General features: G+C 49.6%; 1 long non-coding RNA gene across 1 annotated transcript in view; it reads right to left on the bottom strand.

Annotated features, from left to right (window-relative positions):
• Positions 1-10,695, bottom strand: part of LOC139056380 (uncharacterized) — a 118,805-nt gene extending 108,110 nt beyond the window's left edge. Inside the window, exon 1 of the long non-coding RNA XR_011512323.1 lies at positions 10,602-10,695. This is a non-coding gene — a long non-coding RNA (uncharacterized lncRNA). The remainder of the gene's footprint in view (positions 1-10,601) is intronic.
• Between the last annotated feature and the right edge of the window lie 627 nt (positions 10,696-11,322).

Here is an 11,322-nt window from a genome sequence, read left to right on the forward strand (position 1 = left end):
ACGTATGCTAGCGAAAACACTGAATGGTCGTCTTGTACTACGTGGGCACTTTTTCTCGAGAGATGCCACTTCACTCTGCTGGTGATTCTTCACGCGAGAAGCTGCGAGCGCGTAACGTTTATTTATCACGTTGCTTTATGGTCACCTGAAATTTCGTGTATGAACTATATCAAGTTTCGCATAACTCATGCTTGGATGTAAGCTAATCTAATTTGTAATAATAGTTACAACGTATTATCTCGATATTTGTGTTCAGTATAGGTCCAAAATCAATCTTCAATTACTTGGCTTTTGCAATATTTAGCATTTAAGAAATATTTAAGCAACACACAGACACACACATGTGTGTGTGTGCGTGTGTGTGCGTGCGTGCGTGCGTGTGTGTGCGTGTGTGTGTGTGCGTGCGCGTGTGTGCGTGCGTGTGCGTGCGCGCGTGCATGTGTGCGTGCGTGCGCGTGTGCATGTGTGCGTGCGTGTGTGCGTGTGTTTGTGTGTGTGTTTGTGTGTGTGTGCGTGTGCGCGTGTGTGCGTGCGTGTTCGTGCGTGTGTGCGTGTTTGTGTGTGTGTTTGTGTGTGTGTGTTTGTGTTTGTGTGTGTTTGTGTGTGCGTGTGTGTGCGTGCGTGTGCGTGTGTGTGTGCGTGCGTGTGTGCGTGCGTGCGTACGTGCGTGCGTGCGTGTCTGAGAAGACAGTTAATGCGAATTAAAGATGCCGAAGTCACACCTGTGTCACCATCATGACGACTTCGCTGGGCAAGTAAAACTCCCTGAGGAAGAAAGAAATAACTGGGGAGCACACGTTAAATTTCGCAGCCACGCTACCGCTACTGCTTTGTTCACACCACCGTTGTCCACAACGCCAGGAATAAGAGGCATCAGATGATATCTTTGTTACCTGCTCTGAGAAAGCAGCTGAAATGTTATCGGTGAAATTCGCAGGGAAGATCAGGATTCTAGTGAGGAGAAAATAGATACTGCTGCTACAGTGCATGTTACCTTTTGAGACCAGATGGTAAGATAGGCAGTTGAGAGTCTGCAGCGTTATTTCTAATGCGATGACTTTGGCGAATCTTTACGAGTCATTTCGTGTATGAGCACAAGCTTACGCCAAAGAAGATACAATGTTAGAAGAGAGAAAAACGAGGTTTAATGATTTGCTGGATATGTTAGCCTGGCTATTCGCCTGATAAGCTACTCCAGGTGTTGGGTATTGATTAGGATATATACAGTGATAAACACTGAACAGCACATAGTCACGCATGTGTATATATATATATATGTATGTATATATATATATATATATATATATATATATATATATATATATATATATATATATATATATATATATATATATATATATATCGTGGGAATTTATAAGCTATTCTTTGTCATCTGTACATGATCATCATCACGTGGGGTTCATATGGGGTTCTTCTTCATCATCGCTTGTGGGGCTGGCTCTCGAGTGTAATCCGTGCTGTGGGCGGGGTTGGTTCGCCGCATCTTTGACGCGGAATACACGTCGTGATAACTGCTGCGTCACAAGTGGTGGAGTGTGTTTTCGGTCCTCCGTCCTCTGACTTCCCGCTCAACCTCCTGGAGCTTCGATCGAGTCGCCGATTGTGCCACCTGTCCGGCACAACAGGCACTTCTACTTCCACCATCTCGGCCTCAGCTACCCCAGCCTCTTCGTATTGGGTTGTCAGTGGGCACTAGCGTGATCCCCATCTGTTTGCTGGACTTCGCGGTGAAGAAGTCGAGGATTGGCTCGACGACTATGAGCGAGTGAGTTCGGCTAACCGTTGGGACGATGCGTCCAAGCTACGTCACGTCGCCTTTTATCTGACAGGAGTAGCGAAGACTTGGTTTTTCAACCATGAGGTTGATTTCACGAACTGGGGCGCTTTCAAACAGCAGCTCCGCCAAATCTTCGGCACACCGGCTGTTTTGACCTCGCAAAAAAGACGCTCGACACACGCAAGCAACAACTCGGGGAATCTTATTCGTCGTACATCGAAGATGTGCTTGCTCTTTGTCGGCGCGTGAACATGGCCATGACCGAATCTGACAGGGTTCGCCACATCCTCAAAGGCATCGGAGCTATTGCTTTCAATGCTTTAGCCATCAAGAACCCCGCTACCGTCGCTGATATCGTCGCTACTTGCCAGCGCCTTGACAAACTCGAATCAGTACGGTTGCAGCCAGACACCACTGCAAACACTACCGCCGACGACCCTACGTTACGAGCAATGATACGCGCAATAATTCGAGAAGAGCTATAGTATCTTGGCTTAGCCGCAGGGCCTATGCCTTCTCACGCGTCGGCTATCAATCTGCGAGACGTTATCAAGGAGGAATTGGCGTCCATGGCTGGCGCAGCGTACACGGACCCTCTGACCCCTACGGCCCCACCAACGTACGCACAAGTAGCCGCAATTAATCCGGCCCACATGGCTTCCATGACTACCAGCGCACCTACCCATATCAGCTATCCGCAGTAGCGTCCTCCTCGTCCCATCTGCTACTACTGCGGCTATCATGGCCACATAGCACGCTTTTGCCGCAAGCGCCAGAAAGACGGGCGTCGCGGGTATGACGTATACGAACGGGATGACTTTTCGCCCGGAGCTACTTTCCAACGTCTAGGGAGCTTCCATGACCAACGCCGTCCTTATGGACCACCGCGCGGCAGCTCTCCATCGCCTACTGTAGCATCCGAGACGGCTCAGACGTACCGTCCTGCGAGACGCCGCTCGCCGTCACCCGTTAGCCGCTCTACGTCCCCGCTGAAACCTGCTTCTCAATTCGCCGAGCGTCGTCCTGAAAACTGAATAATGCAGCTTTTGGAGGAAAAGCTGCATCGAACGACAGGACAGAAATTCTTCCATCGCGTCCGTGCAATATGATATTGGTTGTAGTAGAAGGTGTACAAGCAGAAGCTTTGATAGACACTGGTGCTAGTGTTTCAGTTATTCACCGTGAATTGTGTTCGCGACTTCGGAAAGATATGACCCCTTATGATGGACCCTACGCTACTCGCTGCTCAAGGGGCCGCCATTCGACCTTTCGCCATGTGCACTGCCCGTATTTCCATCGATGGACTTCTGCATTACGTGAAATTTGCAGTGCTAAGTTCGTGTGCCCAGCAGCTCATATTGGGATGGGATTTTCTTTCTGCGGCCTCCGCCTCCATCTGCTGCGGGCAACGCGTTCTCCACATGACCGACACGACCTATTCACTTCATGAAGATGACGCACCACTTCACTTGCTTGCTGCAGAAGATACCGCGCTACCTCCTCGCCATCAAAGCATCGTTACCATCACGTCTGACGTCATTGACTGCGGTGACGTGCTCGTATTACCATCTGCACGCTCTCTCGCAAGAGGGATAGCCTTTGCATCAGGGCTGGTTTGGTTTGATCATGGCTCTGCACTTCTCTATGCTACAAACCCGACATCCGAATAGATTCTCATCCCTAAAGGCACTACATTGGCTTGCGCCGCTGAATCGGAGTTTATATCTGTTGTTTCCATTAAACCAGCTTCCTCTGAAGTTCCTTGTACCGGACGGGCCGCATCTCCTTCAGCTCTTGCAGCTGCCATCAGTTCCGACCTGACACCTTCGCAGTCGCAACAATTGCTTGCTTTGCTCCAAAAACGTGAAGCTTCGTTTGACACGCATTCAACTTCGTTGGGAAAGACTTCGATTACGACGCATCGTATAGAGACAGATGGTACATCCATCGTGCGCCGTAGACGATATCGGGTATCGCTAGCCGAGAGGAAAGTAATTGACGAGAACGTCACCGACATTCTTCAACAGAACATAATACGCCCCTCTGCTAGCCCTTGGTCTTCCCCCGTTGTTTTGGTTTGAAAAAAAGACGGCTATGTTCGATTTTGTGTCGACTACCGAGCACTTAACAAGTCCACATGCAAGGATGTACACCCTATGGCGCGAATAGACGATGCCTTGGATTCCCTACAGGGTGCCGAGTACTTCTCCAGCATCGATCTGCGTTCCGGCTACTGGCAAATACCTATGCATGAGGACGATAAAGAGAAAACAGCGTTTTCAACACCAGATGGGCTCTACGAGTTCAATGTCATGCCAATCAGCCTCTGCAATGCGCCCGCAACGTTCGAGCGCATGATTGACACCGTTCTTCGCGGCCTGAAGTGGAAGACTTGCCTGGGCTACCTGGACGATATTGTTGTTTTCTCGTCAACCTTCTCTCAGCACATGCAACGTCTGGATGAAGTTCTCACGTGCCTTGCCAACGCTGGACTTCAGCTAGACACCAAGAAATGCCATTTTGCGAGCAAGACGACCAAGCTACTAGGTCGCATTGTGAGCAAAGATGGCATTCGTCCTGATCCTGACAAGGTTTTGGCAGTTCAGCACTTCCCTCGTCCCGAAAACACCAAAGATTTGCGTAGTTTCTTAGGCCTCGCTTCCTATTTTCGCCGATTCATACGAGGCTTCGCCTCAATAGCGTCACCGCTGCACAAATTACTGGGTTATATGTTCCCTTTGTGTGGTCTCCCGAATGCGAATCTGCGTTCGCCCATCTGAAGCGCGCTCTCACATCTGAAGCAGTACTACGCCATTTTGATGAAGCTGCTTCTACCCTCCTGAATACGTATGCTAGTGGCCACGGCATTGGTGGCATTCTCCTACAGCGAGACGACACTTTAGGTGAGAGGGTCGTCGCATACGCAAGTCGCGTTCTGACAAACGCCGAAAAGAATTACACCGTCATGGAGCAGGAATGCCTAGCTATCATTTGGTCTGAGCAGAAATTTCGACCTTATCTTCACGGACGCCATTTTACGGTCGTCACTGACCATCATGCATTATGTTGCCTTTCAACGCTGAAGAACTTGTCTGGACGACTTGGTCGGTGGATTCTTCGCCATTCTACCTTGTCTATGGTCGTACGCCCTCTTCCTGTCTTGACGTCTCTTTCTTCGCCCCAACTATCCATCAGTGTCCATCCTCCTGTGAAGAATATGTGTCCCGAATTCTGCGCTGTCACCAGCTCGCCCGCATCAACACCGAAGCACGGCAACAGGACCGCAAGCAGTACTACGACGCCTTTCATCGCGTCGTGTGCTTCCGCCCTGGCGAGGAAGTGCTACTCCGGACACCAGTTCGTACTCCTGGCTTGTGTGACAATTTTCAGCTTCGGTTCATCGGCCCCTACAAAGTCTTGGAGCAGACTTCTCCAGTTAACTATCGCGTGGTTCCAGTTATTGTTCCAAATGACCGCCGCTGCAGCGCCGCTGAGATTGTCCACGTTTCCCGTATGAAGCCTTTCACGAGGCGTTTGCCGCCCCTTTGAATTGCGGCAAGGATGGCCGCTCTCACGTGAGGGGACATTAGTGTGCGAATTTATAAGCTATTCTTTGTCACCTGTACATGATCATCACCACGTGGGGTTCATATGGGGTTCTTCTTCATCATCGCTTGTGGGGCTGGCTCTCGAGTGTGATCCGTGCTGTGGGCGTGGTCGGTTCGCCACATCTTTGACGCGGAATAAACGTCGTGATAACTTCTGCGTCACTATGATCGAGTCTGGGCCCGGTGCCGAGTTTTTAACTGCGGATTGTGCCGCCTCATACACTTCCGCGTACGTTATATCTTCGTCTAATTTAGGGTTCGCCTCCCCCGCGTATTGTCTCCTCGCGTACGACGATCCCGTGGCAGGTGAGGGTCCTATGTACTTTTTCTGAAGCGCGTGAACGAGATCTTGGTCTGTACCCTCGAAGTTGTCTGCAATAATTTGGAGCTTCTTGTTGTTCTCAGTACGCGTGCTCATCGGGTCTAGCATGCTTCGTAGTATTCGCCACGTACTGCTCGTTCCCAGAGTTCCTGCCAGGGTTCCACAGAATGTCGCCCACTCGTTTTTAGCGAGCTCGTTGGCATGGCCTTGGGCTTGCTCTGCCAAGAGAGCGATGCGTTGTCTCAGGTGTTTGTTTAGACGTTGCCTTTTCCACCTCTTGGCCAGTTTCCGCCTCTCTTCCCATAGGCTGACCAGGTGAGAGTCTATCACCGGCACCTCCGCTGTACGCTCAATGGCTTTAGTGGTGTCCCCGTGTGCTCGTCGAAGGAATTCGGTCCATTCTCGCATGTTGGTCGGGGCTGTATCCGACTCCTCCAGAGCTCTCTGGAGTTTTCTATAACGAGGCCAGTCAGTTAATTTAGTCTTTCCTATTGTTCTCCGTATGTTGGGCGTGGAGAGTGCTACTCGGATTATGTCGTGATCGCTTCCCAAATTTTCATCAACGGAAACCCATTGTGCGTCTCTGATGTTTATTGTAAAGGCACGGTCGGGCGCCGTGTCTCTACTGACGCTGTTACCCGTGCGCGTCGGTTTGCCGATCTGATTGATTGCCCGTAAGCCCAAGGTCGTTGCGGTGCGCTCGAGTAGGAACCCTTTGGGCGACGTTTTCGCGTATCCCCATAGTATGTGCGGTGCATTAAAGTCACCCACTATCACCGCCTTATCCCTGGTGCCCGTTAAATCTTTTGTTGCTGAGAGAATGTGGGGTAGGTCGTTCCCTTTGCTTTTGGGAGGACTGTACAGATTTGTGATTAGTGTGTGTGCCTTACTTCGTTTCTTTGGCATCACACTGATAACTATGGAATTAGTCTCTCCCTCAGTTGGCGGAAGTGTTAATAATTGAGCGTTTATCGACTTGCTCACCAGCGTGGCGACCTTCGAATTTTGAGGATCGCTCAGAGTGTAGTATCCCTGCAATTTGGCCGGCTTGGCCCCGACCTCCTGCAGACATATCACGTCCGGAGCGATTCCGGAGTTTTTGATAAACTGGTGGAACACTGCCGCTTTCCTGGAGAAGGAGCGGCAGTTCCATTGCCATATCTCTAATTGGTCTGAATTTTGTATTCGTTGCGATTTCTTAGCGTGATTAGCCATGTTGCCCACTCTTATTTTAAGCCCGTGACGTTTCCGTGTCCGAGCCGTCGGATTCTGTTACGCAGTGGCTTATTTTAGTTTTTGCCGAACCCGCTCCTATCGCAATTGCGCGTTTTTCGGTGGGAACAGCCTTCGAGACTGCCCTAAGCTGTTCCGCCACGAACCCCTTGTGTTTCTCGAAGTCCTTCGTGCACTGTTGTTGAAGTTCCGTTAACCTTTGGGTAATTAATGCCATCATTTCATGCATAAACATGGATTCGGTAGCCCTAGCGAAAATCACAAAGATATTTAATAGCGAGTGCTGGGCCAAGGGAGACTTGCCCCAAGAGTGGAAATTGGCTAAAATAATCATGATCCCCAAACCAAAAAAGAATCCCTCGATTGATACACTACGGCCGGTGTCGCTCACGTCCTGCCTAGGTAAGCTCTATGAAAGGGTTATCCATAGCAGATTGCAGCGATACCTGGAAAGGCGGAGCTGGTTCCCGGACTCCATGATAGGATTTCGCACGGGTTTATCTTGCCAGGACGCGTTCCTCCTACTTAGAGAGGAAATTCTAACTAATATACCGTACGGCGACGAGAGACTAGTCCTAGCACTAGACCTTAAAGGAGCATTCGACAACGTCTCTCACGCCGCAATATTGGAAGAACTCGAACTCGCGGGTTGTGGTGAGCGCACATACAATTACTTAAGAGCGTTTCTTTCCAACCGCGAGGCGAGCATCAGTATTGGCCAAATCACTTTGGATTTATTTAAAATGCCTGACAAAGGAACACCTCAAGGAGCTATATTATCTCCTCTTCTCTTCAACATTGCGATGTGTCGACTCGCGAGCGATCTGGATCGGATACCCGACCTAGGTTACACGCTCTACGCAGATGACATCGCGCTGTGGACGAGCAGAGGTTCACTAGGGGATAAGGAATATACGCTCCAAAGTGCAGTATTAGCGGTGGAGAAATTTTCTAGATGGAGTGGCCTGAAGTGCGCACCCGAAAAATCTGAGGTTATCCGGATACACGCGAAAGGCTACAAATCCAGAGGATCGATTAACATCGTGGTTGAGGGCCAATCAGTCCGAGAGGTACCCACGATGCGAGTCCTGGGTTTGTGGCTTCATAGCGACGGGAGAGCACTACAGACACTCAAGACCCTCAAATCCACAGCCAACAACATAGCCCAAATGATACGTCGCGTGACGTATCGAAAAGCGGGAATGCGAGAAGACGATACCCTAAGGCTCGTACAGGCCTTAGTGGTTAGTCGAATAACCTATGGCTTACCGTACCAAATCCTGAACAGGGAGGAGGAAAAGCAGGCTGACACAATAATCCGAACCGCTTTCAAAGCTGCTCTGGGCCTGCCTAAATGTACTTCAACGGAGCGCATGTTAGCTTTGGGAGCGCACAATACTTTCGACGAACTGAGGCAAGCCACCCTGATGCGACAGAGGGAGCGCCTCAGCTTCACAAAAACTGGTAGGGCAATATTGGCTAGACTCAATATCCCAGCATACCCCATTTATCTCACAGAGCAGGCCGTACCTCTCCCTCCTTCGATGAGATCCAAAATTACAGTAGCCCCAATTCCAAAGAATATGCATCCAGAGTACAACAAAGAAAGGCGCAAAGCACGTGCGCAACACATTCAACCAGCCTACTCTAACAACCATAGGTACAACACGTACTACACGGACGCAGCTCTGTATGCAGAGACGACCGGGCAGCGCTACCAAAGGAGGTACGCCCTGGCAGTCGTGAACGCTGTCAGCCAACAGCAAATTACCGCGTCGGCCACGCGGGATCCCCAACCTCGGCTGAAATATTAGCAGTGGCGATCGCATTCGCTCACGCGGAGCGTTCGCAAAGGGACTCGGTCGTGGTCACGGACTCCCAGGAGACATGGCGCATGTTTCTCAAGGGGCACGTGACTGCGGCTAGCCTCGCGATAATCCCGAAATCCTTCAACCACCATCATCGCCTACTCTGGTGCCCGGGCCACGCGGGGGTACAGGGGAACGAAAAGGCTAACGCGTTAGCTCGAGGGTTCACTAACCGAGCGACGGCGTCCTCTTCTAACCCCAACCACCCGCACTACCCATCACAAAATTCCACCAATTTAAATGCCAAAGACATCCTTGCTCATCAGCGTGGAGTCCGAAGAAAATACCCGCCGCCTCACCCACAACTTAACGGGGAAGAGGCCGCCGATTGGCGTAAAATACAGACCGGGGTGTTCCCCCATTTAAAATTGCTAAACGCCATGTATCCCACTCGTTATAGGGCCAACTGTCCTTGGTGCGGTGGCATACCTACCCTAATGCACATAACCTGGGAGTGCACTAAGCACCCTCATAGGCCAAACACCAGTAGGAGAATGGAGCAGTGGGAGGCACAGCTCGCCCGCTCCGATCTGGCAGGACAAAAGTCCTTAATTAGCCAGGTCAGGCAGGCGGCAGAGGCCAGTGGGGCCCTGGACTGAGAGGCTCCGACCACCCCTCCTTCAAATCTTTACAATCACAATAAAGTTTCTCTCTCTCTCTCTGCGTCACTATATATATATATATATATATATATATATATATATATATATATATATATATATATATATATATATATATATATATATATATATATATATATATATATATATTTACAAAGCTTCGTTAAGGTTCGTGGCCCGCAAGAACGTCAGCAGCCTTTTCATAGCGCGTAACGCACAGGTAGTGCTCGGCCATGGGCCGAGAATGTGCGGCAGTTCCAAGCTCGAGTCTCATTGAAGGTGCAGTGCCGCCTTCAAAGGCTGTCTCTCTGACGCGCAACGGCAACAGTCGCAAAGAACATGTTCCAGGTCTTCAGGGACGTTACATTCATGGCACATTGGCGAGTCCGTGAGTGGAATCTTACACCTGAAAAGTTTGGGTTGGTCACGTTGAGTATTATGCGCTTAAGGTGTGCTTGGTCTTGTCTATCGAGGCCTCGCGGCATGCAAAAGTCACACAGTGGATCTATTTTGTACAGGGGTCCGTACTGGTAGCTGGCATCTGTCCAGAATTATGGCTGGAGACGCCAAGCGTGTACAGATACCAATGTCACCGTGTCTTTTCTTTTTTTTTTGAAAAAGAGGTATCTCGACCATTTCACTCGAAGTGTCGGGTCCAGCTTCGGCAGCATGGTCAGCAGAGCGCAGTAAAATCAATTTTTTAACAAAGCAATATCAAATCATTCAGACGCTTTTCCAATGAACAGATTGTTGGCGATATTTGTGTTATTCGCTTAAATGAAACTCCAAATACTTTGACACATTCTTCTGTCCCTTCAAGTTCAGTTTAAGTGGACTGTACTATATTACAAGATTCGTGGTGGCTGAAACATGTTCCGTCACTCACGCGCGCGCTAGTTGTGGAGCGAGGTTAATGCTGAAAAGCACGGATGATTTCATTAAAATTCGCTAATCGTCTTAGCGCGGAAGCATGCCAAGCTAGCGACAACCGCTTGCGCTCGTGATTCAAGTTGAAAGGCAATATAATTGTATATTTAGAACCGGAACAACGTAGGCGGCTGTGCGAAGCAAATAATTAAAAGCCTTAATTGCACATCAATCTAGGTATAGACGCCCCCACAGAAATGCACGAAATTATGGAAGTTTTCTTACCTGGCAAGAAAGTAATCGCCTCGGTGAAAAGGCCGCGATCGAACAACCATCGTCGCCGTGATGGGCTTGCCCAGCCACTGGGCGCACAACTGCCTCCTCTTTGCCTCGCTGGCGTTAGGGAAACGATGGAATGGTACCTCGTGACCCTTCCATTTTGTGTATGTGCAGAATGGCACCCAACAATGATTTCGAGATTTTTTCGTGCACCACTGAACTCGCGAAATCAAAAGAGGGCTTGATAAGCGACAGATCTACGCAGCAGACACCGCGGTTGCAGAATTCGGAGGCCGCATTTCGATGGGGGCGAAATGCAGAAACGGCCGTGTACCGTGCATTGGGGTCACGTTAAAGATCCCCTAGTGGTCAAAATTATTCTGGAGCCCCCCGCTACGGCCTGTCTCATAATCAAATCGTGATTCTGGCACGTAAAACCCCACAATTCCATTCCTTTCCTAATCTTATCTGCGAAGTCAGCGCATCTGATATGAACGAAGCTGAACCATAAATATGTAAAGAGTACTATGCAACACATTTATCTGTCCCTTTCTTTCCCTGTAAATTTGCTTCCACGCACTACCAGAAAAGCCTTCCGCGCACTGGTGTCATGAAATAGTTTATTAGCTCGTTATGCTTTTAAATGCAACCTTGAGCACGGACTGCAATGTGACGGCCAAGTACGAAACTACAGATCACGCCTTGCAGTACTTTGGCGGATTTTATG

This window comes from Dermacentor albipictus, chromosome 1 (genome assembly GCF_038994185.2).
Source record: "Dermacentor albipictus isolate Rhodes 1998 colony chromosome 1, USDA_Dalb.pri_finalv2, whole genome shotgun sequence".
Lineage (NCBI taxonomy): Eukaryota > Metazoa > Arthropoda > Arachnida > Ixodida > Ixodidae > Dermacentor > Dermacentor albipictus.